The following is a 21,191-nucleotide window of genomic DNA, read 5'->3' as shown; positions in this document are numbered from 1 at the left end:
TCATAACTCGGAATCTACTGCGCCTACATCATAACTTGGAATCTAACTCGGAATCTACTGCGCCTACATCATAACTCGGAATCTACTGCGCCTACATCATAACTCGGAATCTAACTCGGAATCTACTGCGCCTACATCATAACTCGGAATCTACTGCGCCGACATCATAACTCGGAATCTAACTCGGAATCTACTGCGCCTACATCATAACTCGGAATCTACTGCGCCTACATCATAACTCGGAATCTAACTCGGAATCTACTGCGCCTACATCATAACTCGGAATCTAACTCGGAATCTACTGCGCCTACATCATAACTCGGAATCTACTGCGCCTACATCATAACTCGGAATCTAACTCGGAATCTACTGCGCCTACATCATAACTCGGAATCTAACTCGGAATCTACTGCGCCTACATCATAACTCGGAATCTACTGCGCCTACATCATAACTCGGAATCTAACTCGGAATCTACTGCGCCTACATCATAACTCGGAATCTACTGCGCCTACATCATAACTCAGAATCTAACTCGGAATCTACTGCGCCTACATCATAACTCGGAATCTACTGCGCCTACATCATAACTCGGAATCTAACTCGGAATCTACTGCGCCTACATCATAACTCGGAATCTACTGCGCCTACATCATAACTCGGAATCTAACTCGGAATCTACTGCGCCTACATCATAACTCGGAATCTAACTCGGAATCTACTGCGCCTACATCATAACTCGGAATTTAACTCAGAATCTACTGCGCCTACATCATAACTCGGAATCTACTGCGCCTACATTATAACTCGGAATCTAACTCGGAATCTACTGCGCCTACATCATAACTCGGAATCTAACTCGGAATCTACTGCGCCTACATCATAACTCGGAATCTACTGCGCCTACATCATAACTCGGAATCTAACTCGGAATCTACTGCGCCTACATCATAACTCGGAATCTACTGCGCCTACATCATAACTCGGAATCTAACTCGGAATCTACTGCGCCTACATCATAACTCGGAATCTACTGCGCCTACATCATAACTCGGAATCTACTGCGCCTACATCATAACTCGGAATCTAACTCGGAATCTACTGCGCCTACATCATAACTCGGAATCTAACTCGGAATCTACTGCGCCTACATCATAACTCGGAATCTACTGCGCCTACATCATAACTCGGAATCTACTGCGCCTACATCATAACTCGGAATCTAACTCGGAATCTACTGCACCTACATCATAACTCGGAATCTACTGCGCCTACATCATAACTCGGAATCTAACTCGGAATCTACTGCGCCTACATCATAACTCGGAATCTAACTCGGAATCTACTGCGCCTACATCATAACTCGGAATCTACTGCACCTACATCATAACTTGGAATCTAACTCGGAATCTACTGCGCCTACATCATAACTCGGAATCTCCTGCGCCTACATCATAACTCGGAATCTAACTCGGAATCTACTGCGCCTACATCATAACTCGGAATCTACTGCGCCGACATCATAACTCGGAATCTAACTCGGAATCTACTGCGCCTACATCATAACTCGGAATCTACTGCGCCTACATCATAACTCGGAATCTAACTCGGAATCTACTGCGCCTACATCATAACTCGGAATCTACTGCGCCTACATCATAACTCGGAATCTAACTCGGAATCTACTGCGCCTACATCATAACTCGGAATCTACTGCGCCTACATCATAACTCGGAATCTAACTCGGAATCTACTGCGCCTACATCATAACTCGGAATGTACTGCGCCTACATCATAACTCGGAATCTAACTCGGAATCTACTGCGCCTACATCATAACTCGGAATCTACTGCGCCTACATCATAACTCGGAATCTAACTTGGAATCTACTGCGCCTACATCATAACTCGGAATCTAACTCGGAATCTACTGCGCCTACATCATAACTCGGAATCTAACTCGGAATCTACTGCGCCTACATCATAACTCGGAATCTACTGTGCCTACATCATAACTCGGAATCTAACTCGGAATCTACTGCGCCTACATCATAACTCGGAATCTACTGCGCCGACATCATAACTCGGAATCTAACTCGGAATCTACTGCGCCTACATCATAACTCGGAATCTACTGCGCCTACATCATAACTCGGAATCTAACTCGGAATCTACTGCGCCTACATCATAACTCGGAATCTACTGCGCCTACATCATAACTCGGAATCTAACTCGGAATCTACTGCGCCTACATCATAACTCGGAATCTAACTCGGAATCTACTGCGCCTACATCATAACTCGGAATCTAACTCGGAATCTACTGCGCCTACATCATAACTCGGAATCTACTGCGCCTACATCATAACTCGGAATCTAACTCGGAATCTACTGATCCTACATCATAACTCGGAATCTACTGCGCCTACATCATAACTCGGAATCTAACTCGGAATCTACTGCGCCTACATCATAACTCGGAATCTACTGCGCCTACATCATAACTCGAAATCTAACTCGGAATCTACTGCGCCTACATCATAACTCGGAATCTAACTCGGAATCTACTGCACCTACATCATAACTCGGAATCTACTGCGCCTACATCATAACTCGGAATCTAACTCGGAATGTACTGCGCCTACATCATAACTCGGAATCTACTGCGCCTACATCATAACTCGGAATCTACTGCGCCTACATCATAACACGGAATCTAACTCGGAATCTACTGCGCCTACATCATAACTCGGAATCTACTGCGCCTACATCATAACTCGGAATCTAACTCGGAATCTACTGCGCCTACATCATAACTCGGAATCTACTGCGCCTACATCATAACTCGGAATCTAACTCGGAATCTACTGCGCCTACATCATAACTCGGAATCTACTGCGCCGACATCATAACTCAGAATCTAACTCGGAATCTACTGCGCCTACATCATAACTCGGAATCTAACTCGGAATCTACTGCGCCTACATCATAACTCGGAATCTACTGCGCCGACATCATAACTCGGAATCTAACTCGGAATCTACTGCGCCTACATCATAACTCGGAATCTACTGCGCCTACATCATAACTCGGAATCTAACTCGGAATCTACTGCGCCTACATCATAACTCGGAATCTACTGCGCCTACATCATAACTCGAAATCTAACTCGGAATCTACTGCGCCTACATCATAACTCGGAATCTACTGCGCCTACATCATAACTCGGAATATAACTCGGAATCTACTGCGCCTACATCATAACTCGGAATCTAACTCGGAATCTACTGCGCCTACATCATAACTCGGAATCTACTGCGCCTACATCATAACTCGGAATCTAACTCAGAATCTACTGCGCCTACATCATAACTCGGAATCTACTGCGCCTACATCATATCTCGGAATCTAACTCGGAATCTACTGCGCCTACATCATAACTCGGAATCTGACTCGGAATCTACTGCGCCTACATCATTATACGGAATTTAACTCGGAATCTACTGCGCCTACATCATAACTCGGAATCTAACTCGGAATCTACTGCGCCTACATCATAACTCGGAATCTACTGCGCCTACATCATAGCTCGGAATCTACTGCGCCGACATCATAACTCGGAATCTAACTCGGAATCTACTGCGCCTACATCATAACTCGGAATCTACTGCGCCTACATCATAACTCGGAATCTAACTCGGAATCTACTGCGCCTACATCATAACTCGGAATCTACTGCGCCTACATCATAACTCGGAATCTAACTCGGAATCTACTGCGCCTACATCATAACTCGGAATCTACTGCGCCTACATCATAACTCGGAATCTAACTCGGAATCTACTGCGCCTACATCATAACTCGGAATGTACTGCGCCTACATCATAACTCGGAATCTAACTCGGAATCTACTGCGCCTACATCATAACTCGGAATCTACTGCGCCTACATCATAACTCGGAATCTAACTTGGAATCTACTGCGCCTACATCATAACTCGGAATCTAACTCGGAATCTACTGCGCCTACATCATAACTCGGAATCGAACTCGGAATCTACTGCGCCTACATCATAACTCGGAATCTACTGTGCCTACATCATAACTCGGAATCTAACTCGGAATCTACTGCGCCTACATCATAACTCGGAATCTACTGCGCCGACATCATAACTCGGAATCTAACTCGGAATCTACTGCGCCTACATCATAACTCGGAATCTACTGCGCCTACATCATAACTCGGAATCTAACTCGGAATCTACTGCGCCTACATCATAACTCGGAATCTACTGCGCCTACATCATAACTCGGAATCTAACTCGGAATCTACTGCGCCTACATCATAACTCGGAATCTAACTCGGAATCTACTGCGCCTACATCATAACTCGGAATCTAACTCGGAATCTACTGCGCCTACATCATAACTCGGAATCTACTGCGCCTACATCATAACTCGGAATCTAACTCGGAATCTACTGATCCTACATCATAACTCGGAATCTACTGCGCCTACATCATAACTCGGAATCTAACTCGGAATCTACTGCGCCTACATCATAACTCGGAATCTACTGCGCCTACATCATAACTCGAAATCTAACTCGGAATCTACTGCGCCTACATCATAACTCGGAATCTAACTCGGAATCTACTGCGCCTACATCATAACTCGGAATCTACTGCGCCTACATCATAACTCGGAATCTAACTCGGAATGTACTGCGCCTACATCATAACTCGGAATCTACTGCGCCTACATCATAACACGGAATCTAACTCGGAATCTACTGCGCCTACATCATAACTCGGAATCTACTGCGCCTACATCATAACTCGGAATCTAACTCGGAATCTACTGCGCCTACATCATAACTCGGAATCTACTGCGCCTACATCATAACTCGGAATCTAACTCGGAATCTACTGCGCCTACATCATAACTCGGAATCTACTGCGCCGACATCATAACTCAGAATCTAACTCGGAATCTACTGCGCCTACATCATAACTCGGAATCTAACTCGGAATCTACTGCGCCTACATCATAACTCGGAATCTACTGCGCCGACATCATAACTCGGAATCTAACTCGGAATCTACTGCGCCTACATCATAACTCGGAATCTACTGCGCCTACATCATAACTCGGAATCTAACTCGGAATCTACTGCGCCTACATCATAACTCGGAATCTACTGCGCCTACATCATAACTCGAAATCTAACTCGGAATCTACTGCGACTACATCATAACTCGGAATCTAACTCGGAATCTACTGCGCCTAAATCATAACTCGGAATCTACTGCGCCTACATCATAACTCGGAATATAACTCGGAATCTACTGCGCCTACATCATAACTCGGAATCTAACTCGGAATCTACTGCGCCTACATCATAACTCGGAATCTACTGCGCCTACATCATAACTCGGAATCTAACTCAGAATCTACTGCGCCTACATCATAACTCGGAATCTACTGCGCCTACATCATATCTCGGAATCTAACTCGGAATCTACTGCGCCTACATCATAACTCGGAATCTGACTCGGAATCTACTGCGCCTACATCATTATACGGAATTTAACTCGGAATCTACTGCGCCTACATCATAACTCGGAATCTAACTCGGAATCTACTGCGCCTACATCATAACTCGGAATCTACTGCGCCTACATCATAACTCGGAATCTAACTCGGAATCTACTGCGCCTACTTCATAACTCGGAATCTACTGCGCCTACATCATAACTCGGAATCTAACTCGGAATCTACTGCGCCTACATCATAACTCGGAATCTACTGCGCCTACATCATAACTCGGAATCTAACTCGGAATCTACTGCGCCTACATCATAACTCGGAATCTAACTCGGAATCTACTGCGCCTACATCATAACTCGGAATCTAACTCGGAATCTACTGCGCCTACATCATAACTCGGAATCTACTGCGCCTACATCATAACTCGGAATCTAACTCGGAATCTACTGCGCCTACATCATAACTCGGAATCTACTGCGCCTACATCATAACTTGGAATCTAACTCGGAATCTACTGCGCCTACATCATAACTCGGAATCTACTGCGCCTACATCATAACTCGGAATCTAACTCGGAATCTACTGCGCCTACATCATAACTCGGAATCTACTGCGCCGACATCATAACTCGGAATCTAACTCGGAATCTACTGCGCCTACATCATAACTCGGAATCTACTGCGCCTACATCATAACTCGGAATCTAACTCGGAATCTACTGCGCCTACATCATAACTCGGAATCTACTGCGCCTACATCATAACTCGGAATCTAACTCGGAATCTACTGCGCCTACATCATAACTCGGAATCTACTGCGCCTACATTATAACTTGGAATCTAACTCGGAATCTACTGCGCCTACATCATAACTCGGAATCTAACTCGGAATCTACTGCGCCTACATCATAACTCGGAATCTACTGCGCCTACATCATAACTCGGAATCTAACTCGGAATCTACTGCGCCTACATCATAACTCGGAATCTACTGCGCCTACATCATAACTCGGAATCTAACTCGGAATCTACTGCGCCTACATCATAACTCGGAATCTACTGCGCCTACATCATAACTCGGAATCTAACTCGGAATCTACTGCGCCTACATCATAACTCGGAATCTACTGCGCCTCCATCATAACACGGAATCTAACTCGGAATCTACTGCGCCTACATCATAACTCGGAATCTACTGCGCCTACATCATAACTCGGAATCTAACTCGGAATCTACTGCGCCTACATCATAACTCGGAATCTAACTCGGAATCTACTGCGCCTACATCATAACTCGGAATCTACTGCGCCTACATCATAACTCGGAATCTACTGCGCCTACATCATAACTCGGAATCTAACTCGGAATCTCCTGCGCCTACATCATAACTCGGAATCTACTGCGCCTACATCATAACTCGGAATCTACTGCGCCTACATCATAACTCGGAATCTAACTCGGAATCTACTGCGCCTACATCATAACTCGGAATCTAACTCGGAATCTACTGCGCCTACATCATAACTCGGAATTTAACTCAGAATCTACTGCGCCTACATCATAACTCGGAATCTACTGCGCCTACATTATAACTCGGAATCTAACTCGGAATCTACTGCGCCTACATCATAACTCGGAATCTAACTCGGAATCTACTGCGCCTACATCATAACTCGGAATCTACTGCGCCTACATCATAACTCGGAATCTAACTCGGAATCTACTGCGCCTACATCATAACTCGGAAACTACTGCGCCTACATCATAACTCGGAATCTACTGCGCCTACATCATAACTCGGAATCTACTGCGCCTACATCATAACTCGGAATCTAACTCGGAATCTACTGCGCCTACATCATAACTCGGAATCTACTGCGCCTACATCATAACTCGGAATCTACTGCGCCTACATCATAACTCGGAATCTAACTCGGAATCTACTGCGCCTACATCATAACTCGGAATCTACTGCGCCTACATCATAACTCGGAATCTAACTCGGAATCTACTGCGCCTACATCATAACTCGGAATCTACTGCGCCTACATCATAACTTGGAATCTAACTCGGAATCTACTGCGCCTACATCATAACTCGGAATCTACTGCTCCTACATCATAACTCGGAATCTAACTCGGAATCTACTGCGCCTACATCATAACTCGGAATCTACTGCGCCGACATCATAACTCGGAATCTAACTCGGAATCTACTGCGCCTACATCATAACTCGGAATCTACTGCGCCTACATCATAACTCGGAATCAAACTCGGAATCTACTGCGCCTACATCATAACTCGGAATCTACTGCGCCTACATCATAACTCGGAATCTAACTCGGAATCTACTGCGCCTACATCATAACTCGGAATCTACTGCGCCTACATCATAACTCGGAATCTAACTCGGAATCTACTGCGCTTACATCATAACTCGGAATCTACTGCGCCTACATCATAACTCGGAATCTAACTCGGAATCTACTGCGCCTACATCATAACTCGGAATCTAACTCGGAATCTACTGCGCCTACATCATAACTCGGAATCTACTGCGCCTACATCATAACTCGGAATCTAACTCGGAATCTACTGCGCCTACATCATAACTCGGAATCTACTGCGCCTACATCATAACTCGGAATCTAACTCGGAATCTACTGCGCCTACATCATAACTCGGAATCTACTGCGCCTACATCATAACTCGGAATCTAACTCGGAATCTACTGCGCCTACATCATAACTCGGAATCTACTGCGCCTACATCATAACTCGGAATCTAACTCGGAATCTACTGCGCCTACATCATAACTCGGAATCTAACTCGGAATCTACTGCGCCTACATCATAACTCGGAATTTAACTCAGAATCTACTGCGCCTACATCATAACTCGGAATCTACTGCGCCTACATTATAACTCGGAATCTAACTCGGAATCTACTGCGCCTACATCATAACTCGGAATCTAACTCGGAATCTACTGCGCCTACATCATAACTCGGAATCTACTGCGCCTACATCATAACTCGGAATCTAACTCGGAATCTACTGCGCCTACATCATAACTCGGAATCTACTGCGCCTACATCATAACTCGGAATCTAACTCGGAATCTACTGCGCCTACATCATAACTCGGAATCTACTGCGCCTACATCATAACTCGGAATCTACTGCGCCTACATCATAACTCGGAATCTAACTCGGAATCTACTGCGCCTACATCATAACTCGGAATCTACTGCGCCTACATCATAACTCGGAATCTAACTCGGAATCTACTGCACCTACATCATAACTCGGAATCAAACTCAGAATCTACTGCGCCTACATCATAACTCGGAATCTACTGCGCCTACATCATAACTCGGAATCTAACTCGGAATCTACTGCGCCTACATCATAACTCGGAATCTACTGCGCCTACATCATAACTCGGAATCTAACTCGGAATCTACTGCGCCTACATCATAACTCGGAATCTACTGCGCCTACATCATAACTTGGAATCTAACTCGGAATCTACTGCGCCTACATCATAACTCGGAATCTAACTCGGAATCTACTGCGCCTACATCATAACTCGGAATCTACTGCGCCTACATCATAACTCGGAATCTAACTCGGAATCTACTGCGCCTACATCATAACTCGGAATCTACTGCGCCTACATCATAACTCGGAATCTAACTCGGAATCTACTGCGCCTACATCATAACTCGGAATCTACTGCGCCTACATCATAACTCGGAATCTAACTCGGAATCTACTGCGCCTACATCATAACTCGGAATCTACTGCGCCTCCATCATAACACGGAATCTAACTCGGAATCTACTGCGCCTACATCATAACTCGGAATCTACTGCGCCTACATCATAACTCGGAATCTAACTCGGAATCTACTGCGCCTACATCATAACTCGGAATCTAACTCGGAATCTACTGCGCCTACATCATAACTCGGAATCTACTGCGCCTACATCATAACTCGGAATCTACTGCGCCGACATCATAACTCGGAATCTAACTCGGAATCTACTGCGCCTACATCATAACTCGGAATCTACTGCGCCTACATCATAACTCGGAATCTAACTCGGAATCTACTGCGCCTACATCATAACTCGGAATCTACTGCGCCTACATCATAACTCGGAATCTAACTCGGAATCTACTGCGCCTACATCATAACTCGGAATCTACTGCGCCTACATCATAACTCGGAATCTAACTCGGAATCTACTGCGCTTACATCATAACTCGGAATCTACTGCGCCTACATCATAACTCGGAATCTAACTCGGAATCTACTGCGCCTACATCATAACTCGGAATCTAACTCGGAATCTACTGCGCCTACATCATAACTCGGAATCTACTGCGCCTACATCATAACTCGGAATCTAACTCGGAATCTACTGCGCCTACATCATAACTCGGAATCTACTGCGCCTACATCATAACTCGGAATCTAACTCGGAATCTACTGCGCCTACATCATAACTCGGAATCTACTGCGCCTACATCATAACTCGGAATCTAACTCGGAATCTACTGCGCCTACATCATAACTCGGAATCTACTGCGCCTACATCATAACTCGGAATCTAACTCGGAATCTACTGCGCTTACATCATAACTCGGAATCTACTGCGCCTACATCATAACTCGGAATCTAACTCGGAATCTACTGCGCCTACATCATAACTCGGAATCTAACTCGGAATCTACTGCGCCTACATCATAACTCGGAATCTACTGCGCCTACATAATAACTCGGAATCTAACTCGGAATCTACTGCGCCTACATCATAACTCGGAATCTACTGCGCCTACATCATAACTCGGAATCTAACTCGGAATCTACTGCGCCTACATCATAACTCGGAATCTACTGCGCCTACATCATAACTCGGAATCTAACTCGGAATCTACTGCGCCTACATCATAACTCGGAATCTAACTCGGAATCTACTGCGCCTACATCATAACTCGGAATCTACTGCGCCTACATCATAACTCGGAATCTACTGCGCCGACATCATAACTCGGAATCTAACTCGGAATCTACTGCGCCTACATCATAACTCGGAATCTACTGCGCCTACATCATAACTCGGAATCTAACTCGGAATCTACTGCGCCTACATCATAACTCGGAATCTACTGCGCCTACATCATAACTCGGAATCTAACTCGGAATCTACTGCGCCTACATCATAACTCGGAATCTAACTCGGAATCTACTGCGCCTACATCATAACTCGGAATCTACTGCGCCTACATCATAACTCGGAATCTACTGCGCCGACATCATAACTCGGAATCTAACTCGGAATCTACTGCGCCTACATCATAACTCGGAATCTACTGCGCCTACATCATAACTCGGAATCTAACTCGGAATCTACTGCGCCTACATCATAACTCGGAATCTACTGCGCCTACATAATAACTCGGAATCTAACTCGGAATCTACTGCGCCTACATCATAACTCGGAATCTACTGCGCCTACATCATAACTCGGAATCTAACTCGGAATCTACTGCGCTTACATCATAACTCGGAATCTACTGCGCCTACATCATAACTCGGAATCTAACTCGGAATCTACTGCGCCTACATCATAACTCGGAATCTAACTCGGAATCTACTGCGCCTACATCATAACTCGGAAATCTACTGCGCCTACATCATAACTCGGAATCTAACTCGGAATCTACTGCGCCTACATCATAACTCGGAATCTACTGCGCCTACATCATAACTCGGAATCTAACTCGGAATCTACTGCGCCTACATCATAACTCGGAATCTACTGCGCCTACATCATAACTCGGAATCTAACTCGGAATCTACTGCGCCTACATCATAACTCGGAATCTACTGCGCCTACATCATAACTCGGAATCTAACTCGGAATCTACTGCGCCTACATCATAACTCGGAATCTAACTCGGAATCTACTGCGCCTACATCATAACTCGGAATTTAACTCAGAATCTACTGCGCCTACATCATGACTCGGAATCTACTGCGCCTACATTATAACTCGGAATCTAACTCGGAATCTACTGCGCCTACATCATAACTCGGAATCTAACTCGGAATCTACTGCGCCTACATCATAACTCGGAATCTACTGCGCCTACATCATAACTCGGAATCTAACTCGGAATCTACTGCGCCTACATCATAACTCGGAATCTACTGCGCCTACATCATAACTCGGAATCTAACTCGGAATCTACTGCGCCTACATCATAACTCGGAATCTACTGCGCCTACATCATAACTCGGAATCTACTGCGCCTACATCATAACTCGGAATCTAACTCGGAATCTACTGCGCCTACATCATAACTCGGAATCTACTGCGCCTACATCATAACTCGGAATCTAACTCGGAATCTACTGCGCCTACATCATAACTCGGAATCTACTGCGCCTACATCATAACTCGGAATCTAACTCGGAATCTACTGCGCCTACATCATAACTCGGAATCTAACTCGGAATCTACTGCGCCTACATCATAACTCGGAATCTACTGCGCCTACATCATAACTCGGAATCTACTGCGCCGACATCATAACTCGGAATCTAACTCGGAATCTACTGCGCCTACATCATAACTCGGAATCTACTGCGCCTACATCATAACTCGGAATCTAACTCGGAATCTACTGCGCCTACATCATAACTCGGAATCTACTGCGCCTACATCATAACTCGGAATCTAACTCGGAATCTACTGCGCCTACATCATAACTCGGAATCTAACTCGGAATCTACTGCGCCTACATCATAACTCGGAATCTACTGCGCCTACATCATAACTCGGAATCTACTGCGCCGACATCATAACTCGGAATCTAACTCGGAATCTACTGCGCCTACATCATAACTCGGAATCTACTGCGCCTACATCATAACTCGGAATCTAACTCGGAATCTACTGCGCCTACATCATAACTCGGAATCTACTGCGCCTACATCATAACTCGGAATCTAACTCGGAATCTACTGCGCTTACATCATAACTCGGAATCTACTGCGCCTACATCATAACTCGGAATCTAACTCGGAATCTACTGCGCCTACATCATAACTCGGAATCTGACTCGGAATCTACTGCGCCTACATCATAACTCGGAATCTACTGCGCCTACATCATAACTCGGAATCTAACTCGGAATCTACTGCGCCTACATCATAACTCGGAATCTACTGCGCCTACATCATAACTCGGAATCTAACTCGGAATCTACTGCGCCTACATCATAACTCGGAATCTACTGCGCCTACATCATAACTCGGAATCTAACTCGGAATCTACTGCGCCTACATCATAACTCGGAATCTACTGCGCCTACATCATAACTCGGAATCTAACTCGGAATCTACTGCGCCTACATCATAACTCGGAATCTAACTCGGAATCTACTGCGCCTACATCATAACTCGGAATTTAACTCAGAATCTACTGCGCCTACATCATAACTCGGAATCTACTGCGCCTACATTATAACTCGGAATCTAACTCGGAATCTACTGCGCCTACATCATAACTCGGAATCTAACTCGGAATCTACTGCGCCTACATCATAACTCGGAATCTAACTCGGAATCTACTGCGCCTACATCATAACTCGGAATCTACTGCGCCTACATCATAACTCGGAATCTAACTCGGAATCTACTGCGCCTACATCATAACTCGGAATCTACTGCGCCTACATCATAACTCGGAATCTACTGCGCCTACATCATAACTCGGAATCTAACTCGGAATCTACTGCGCCTACATCATAACTCGGAATCTACTGCGCCTACATCATAACTCGGAATCTAACTCGGAATCTACTGCGCCTACATCATAACTCGGAATCTACTGCGCCTACATCATAACTTGGAATCTAACTCGGAATCTACTGCGCCTACATCATAACTCGGAATCTACTGCGCCTACATCATAACTCGGAATCTAACTCGGAATCTACTGCGCCTACATCATAACTCGGAATCTACTGCGCCTACATCATAACTCGGAATCTAACTCGGAATCTACTGCGCCTACATCATAACTCGGAATCTACTGCGCCTACATCATAACTCGGAATCTAACTCGGAATCTACTGCGCCTACATCATAACTCGGAATCTACTGCGCCTACATCATAACTCGGAATCTAACTCGGAATCTACTGCGCCTACATCATAACTCGGAATCTACTGCGCCTACATCATAACTCGGAATCTAACTCGGAATCTACTGCGCCTACATCATAACTCGGAATCTAACTCGGAATCTACTGCGCCTACATCATAACTCGGAATTTAACTCAGAATCTACTGCGCCTACATCATAACTCGGAATCTACTGCGCCTACATTATAACTCGGAATCTAACTCGGAATCTACTGCGCCTACATCATAACTCGGAATCTAACTCGGAATCTACTGCGCCTACATCATAACTCGGAATCTACTGCGCCTACATCATAACTCGGAATCTAACTCGGAATCTACTGCGCCTACATCATAACTCGGAATCTACTGCGCCTACATCATAACTCGGAATCTAACTCGGAATCTACTGCGCCTACATCATAACTCGGAATCTACTGCGCCTACATCATAACTCGGAATCTACTGCGCCTACATCATAACTCGGAATCTAACTCGGAATCTACTGCGCCTACATCATAACTCGGAATCTACTGCGCCTACATCATAACTCGGAATCTAACTCGGAATCTACTGCGCCTACATCATAACTCGGAATCTACTGCGCCTACATCATAACTCGGAATCTAACTCGGAATCTACTGCGCCTACATCATAACTCGGAATCTAACTCGGAATCTACTGCGCCTACATCATAACTCGGAATCTACTGCGCCTACATCATAACTCGGAATCTACTGCGCCGATATCATAACTCGGAATCTAACTCGGAATCTACTGCGCCTACATCATAACTCGGAATCTACTGCGCCTACATCATAACTCGGAATCTAACTCGGAATCTACTGCGCCTACATCATAACTCGGAATCTACTGCGCCTACATCATAACTCGGAATCTAACTCGGAATCTACTGCGCCTACATCATAACTCGGAATCTAACTCGGAATCTACTGCGCCTACATCATAACTCGGAATCTACTGCGCCTACATCATAACTCGGAATCTACTGCGCCGACATCATAACTCGGAATCTAACTCGGAATCTACTGCGCCTACATCATAACTCGGAATCTACTGCGCCTACATCATAACTCGGAATCTAACTCGGAATCTACTGCGCCTACATCATAACTCGGAATCTACTGCGCCTACATCATAACTCGGAATCTAACTCGGAATCTACTGCGCCTACATCATAACTCGGAATCTACTGCGCCTACATCATAACTCGGAATCTAACTCGGAATCTACTGCGCTTACATCATAACTCGGAATCTACTGCGCCTACATCATAACTCGGAATCTAACTCGGAATCTACTGCGCCTACATCATAACTCGGAATCTAACTCGGAATCTACTGCGCCTACATCATAACTCGGAATCTACTGCGCCTACATCATAACTCGGAATCTAACTCGGAATCTACTGCGCCTACATCATAACTCGGAATCTACTGCGCCTACATCATAACTCGGAATCTAACTCGGAATCTACTGCGCCTACATCATAACTCGGAATCTACTGCGCCTACATCATAACTCGGAATCTAACTCGGAATCTACTGCGCCTACATCATAACTCGGAATCTACTGCGCCTACATCATAACTCGGAATCTAACTCGGAATCTACTGCGCCTACATCATAACTCGGAATCTAACTCGGAATCTACTGCGCCTACATCATAACTCGGAATTTAACTCAGAATCTACTGCGCCTACATCATAACTCGGAATCTACTGCGCCTACATTATAACTCGGAATCTAACTCGGAATCTACTGCGCCTACATCATAACTCGGAATCTAACTCGGAATCTACTGCGCCTACATCATAACTCGGAATCTAACTCGGAATCTACTGCGCCTACATCATAACTCGGAATCTACTGCGCCTACATCATAACTCGGAATCTAACTCGGAATCTACTGCGCCTACATCATAACTCGGAATCTACTGCGCCTACATCATAACTCGGAATCTAACTCGGAATCTACTGCGCCTACATCATAACTCGGAATCTACTGCGCCTACATCATAACTCGGAATCTAACTCGGAATCTACTGCGCCTACATCATAACTCGGAATCTACTGCGCCTACATCATAACTTGGAATCTAACTCGGAATCTACTGCGCCTACATCATAACTCGGAATCTACTGCGCCTACATCATAACTCGGAATCTAACTCGGAATCTACTGCGCCTACATCATAACTCGGAATCTACTGCGCCGACATCATAACTCGGAATCTAACTCGGAATCTACTGCGCCTACATCATAACTCGGAATCTACTGCGCCTACATCATAACTCGGAATCTAACTCGGAATCTACTGCGCCTACATCATAACTCGGAATCTACTGCGCCTACATCATAACTCGGAATCTAACTCGGAATCTACTGCGCCTACATCATAACTCGGAATCTACTGCGCCTACATCATAGCTCGGAATCTACTGCGCCTACATCATAACTCGGAATCTAACTCGGAATCTACTGCACCTACATCATAACTCGGAATCAAACTCAGAATCTACTGCGCCTACATCATAACTCGGAATCTACTGCGCCTACATCATAACTCGGAATCTAACTCGGAATCTACTGCGCCTACATCATAACTCGGAATCTACTGCGCCTACATCATAACTCGGAATCTAACTCGGAATCTACTGCGCTTACATCATAACTCGGAATCTACTGCGCCTACATCATAACTCGGAATCTAACTCGGAATCTACTGCGCCTACATCATAACTCGGAATCTAACTCGGAATCTACTGCGCCTACATCATAACTCGGAATCTACTGCGCCTACATCATAACTCGGAATCTAACTCGGAATCTACTGCGCCTACATCATAACTCGGAATCTACTGCGCCTACATCATAACTCGGAATCTAACTCGGAATCTACTGCGCCTACATCATAACTCGGAATCTACTGCGCCTACATCATAACTCGGAATCTAACTCGGAATCCTCTGCGCCTACATCATAACTCGGAATCTACTGCGCCTACATCATAACTCGGAATCTAACTCGGAATCTACTGCGCCTACATCATAACTCGGAATCTAACTCGGAATCTACTGCGCCTACATCATAACTCGGAATCTAACTCGGAATCTACTGCGCCTACATCATAACTCGGAATCTACTGCGCCTACATCATAACTCGGAATCTAACTCGGAATCTACTGCGCCTACATCATAACTCGGAATCTACTGCGCCTACATCATAACTCGGAATCTAACTCGGAATCCACTGCGCCTACATCATAACTCGGAATCTACTGCGCCTACATCATAACTCGGAATCTAACTCGGAATCTACTGCGCCTACATCATAACTCGGAATCTACTGCGCCTACATTATAACTCGGAATCTAACTCGGAATCTACTGCGCCTACATCATAACTCGGAATCTAACTCGGAATCTACTGCGCCTACATCATAACTCGGAATCTACTGCGCCTACATCATAACTCGGAATCTAACTCGGAATCTACTGCGCCTACATCATAACTCGGAATCTACTGCGCCTACATCATAACTCGGAATCTAACTCGGAATCTACTGCGCCTACATCATAACTCGGAATCTACTGCGCCTACATCATAACTCGGAATCTACTGCGCCTACATCATAACTCGGAATCTAACTCGGAATCTACTGCGCCTACATCATAACTCGGAATCTAACTCGGAATCTACTGCGCCTACATCATAACTCGGAATCTACTGCGCCTACATCATAACTCGGAATCTACTGCGCCTACATCATAACTCGGAATCTAACTCGGAATCTACTGCGCCTACATCATAACTCGGAATCTACTGCGCCTACATCATAACTCGGAATCTAACTCGGAATCTACTGCGCCTACATCATAACTCGGAATCTAACTCGGAATCTACTGCGCCTACATCATAACTCGGAATCTACTGCGCCGACATCATAACTCGGAATCTAACTCGGAATCTACTGCGCCTACATCATAACTCGGAATCTACTGCGCCTACATCATAACTCGGAATCTAACTCGGAATCTACTGCGCCTACATCATAACTCGGAATCTAACTCGGAATCTACTGCGCCTACATCATAACTCGGAATCTACTGCGCCTACATCATAACTCGGAATCTAACTCGGAATCTACTGCGCCTACATCATAACTCGGAATCTAACTCGGAATCTACTGCGCCTACATCATAACTCGGAATCTAACTCGGAATCTACTGCGCCTACATCATAACTCGGAATCTACTGTGCCTACATCATAACTGGGAATCTAACTCGGAATCTACTGCGCCTACATCATAACTCGGAATCTACTGCGCCGACATCATAACTCGGAATCTAACTCGGAATCTACTGCGCCTACATCATAACTCGGAATCTACTGCGCCTACATCATAACTCGGAATCTAACTCGGAATCTACTGCGCCTACATCATAACTCGGAATCTACTGCGCCTACATCATAACTCGGAATCTAACTCGGAATCTACTGCGCCTACATCATAACTCGGAATCTAACTCGGAATCTACTGCGCCTACATCATAACTCGGAATCTAACTCGGAATCTACTGCGCCTACATCATAACTCGGAATCTACTGCGCCTACATCATAACTCGGAATCTAACTCGGAATCTACTGATCCTACATCATAACTCGGAATCTACTGCGCCTACATCATAACTCGGAATCTAACTCGGAATCTACTGCGCCTACATCATAACTCGGAATCTACTGCGCCTACATCATAACTCGAAATCTAACTCGGAATCTACTGCGCCTACATCATAACTCGGAATCTAACTCGGAATCTACTGCGCCTACATCATAACTCGGAATCTACTGCGCCTACATCATAACTCGGAATCTAACTCGGAATCTACTGCGCCTACATCATAACTCGGAATCTACTGCGCCTACATCATAACTCGGAATCTACTGCGCCTACATCATAACACGGAATCTAACTCGGAATCTACTGCGCCTACATCATAACTCGGAATCTACTGCGCCTACATCATAACTCGGTATCTAACTCGGAATCTACTGCGCCTACATCATAACTCGGAATCTACTGCGCCTACATCATAACTTGGAATCTAACTCGGAATCTACTGCGCCTACATCATAACTCGGAATCTACTGCGCCTACATCATAACTCGGAATCTAACTCGGAATCTACTGCGCCTACATCATAACTCGGAATCTACTGCGCCGACATTTTAACTCGGAATCTAACTCGGAATCTACTGCGCCTACATCATAACTCGGAATCTACTGCGCCTACATCATAACTCGGAATCTAACTCAGAATCTACTGCGCCTACATCATAACTCGGAATCTACTGCGCCTACATCATAACTCGGAATCTGACTCGGAATCTACTGCGCCTACATCATTATACGGAATTTAACTCGGAATCTACTGCGCCTACATCATAACTCGGAATCTAACTCGGAATCTACTGCGCCTACATCATAACTCGGAATCTACTGCGCCTACATCATAACTCGGAATCTAACTCGGAATCTACTGCGCCTACTTCATAACTCGAAATCTACTGCGCCGACATCATAACTCGGAATCTAACTCGGAATCTACTGCGCCTACATCATAACTCGGAATCTACTGCGCCTACATCATAACTCGGAATCTAACTCAGAATCTACTGCGCCTACATCATATCTGGGAATCTAACTCGGAATCTAGTGCGCCTACATCATAACTCGGAATCTAACTCGGAATCTACTGCGCCTACATCATTATACGGAATTTAACTCGGAATCTACTGCGCCTACATCATAACTCGGAATCTAACTCGGAATCTACTGCGCCTACATCATAACTCGGAATCTACTGAGCCTACATCATAACTCGGAATCTCCTGCGCCTACATCATAACTCGGAATCTACTGCGCCTACATCATAACTTGGAATCTAACTCGGAATCTACTGCGCCTACATCATAACTCGGAATCTACTGCACCTACATCATAACTTGGAATCTAACTCGGAATCTACTGCGCCTAAATCATAACTCGGAATCTACTGCGCCTACATCATAACTCGGAATCTAACTCGGAATCTACTGCGCCTACATCATAACTCGGAATCCACTGCGCCTACATCATAACTCGGAATCTAACTCGGAATCTACTGCGCCTACATCATAACTCGGAATCTACTGCGCCTACATCATAGCTCGGAATCTAACTCGGAATCTACTGCGCCTACATCATAACTCGGAATTTAACTCAGAATCTACTGCGCCTACATCATAACTCGGAATCTACTGCGCCTACATTATAACTCGGAATCTACTGCGCCTACATCATAACTCGGAATCTACTGCGCCTACATCATAACTCGGAATCTAACTCGGAATCTACTGCGCCTACATCATAACTCGGAATCTACTGCGCCTACATCATAACTCGGAATCTAACTCGGAATCTACTGCGCCTACATCATAACTCGGAATCTACTGCGCCTACATCATAACTCGGAATCTAACTCGGAATCTACTGCGCCTACATCATAACTCGGAATCTACTGCGCCTACATCATAACTCGGAATCTAACTCGGAATCTACTGCGCCTACATCATAACTCGGAATCTACTGCGCCTACATCATAACTCGGAATCTAACTCGGAATCTACTGCGCCTACTTCATAACTCGGAATCTACTGCGCCTACATCATAACTCGGAATCTAACTCGGAATCTACTGCGCCTACATCATAACTCGGAATCTACTGCGCCTACATCATAACTCGGAATCTAACTCAGAATCTACTGCGCCTACATCATAACTCGGAATCTAACTCAGAATCTACTGCGCCTACATCATATCTCGGAATCTAACTCGGAATCTACTGCGCCTACATCATAACTCGGAATCTAACTCGGAATCTACTGCGCCTACATCATTATACGGAATTTAACTCGGAATCTACGGCGCCTACATCATAACTCGGAATCTAACTCGGAATCTACTGCGCCTACATCATAACTCGGAATCTACTGAGCCTACATCATAACTCGGAATCTCCTGCGCCTACATCATAACTCGGAATCTACTGCGCCTACATCATAACTTGGAATCTAACTCGGAATCTACTGCGCCTACATCATAACTCGGAATCTACTGCGCCTACATCATAACTTGGAATCTAACTCGGAATCTACTGCGCCTAAATCATAACTCGGAATCTACTGCGCCTACATCATAACTCGGAATCTAACTCGGAATCTACTGCGCCTACATCATAACTCGGAATCCACTGCGCCTACATCATAACTCGGAATCTAACTCGGAATCTACTGCGCCTACATCATAACTCGGAATCTACTGCGCCTACATCATAACTCGGAATCTAACTCGGAATCTACTGCGCCTACATCATAACTCG

The sequence above is a fragment of the Coturnix japonica genome, chromosome 16 (genome assembly GCF_054131305.1).
Source record: "Coturnix japonica strain WE chromosome 16, WE-NBRP24, whole genome shotgun sequence".
Classification (NCBI taxonomy): domain Eukaryota; kingdom Metazoa; phylum Chordata; class Aves; order Galliformes; family Phasianidae; genus Coturnix; species Coturnix japonica.
The sequence above is the reverse complement of the archived record's forward strand: the minus strand, read 5'-3'. Positions refer to the sequence as shown.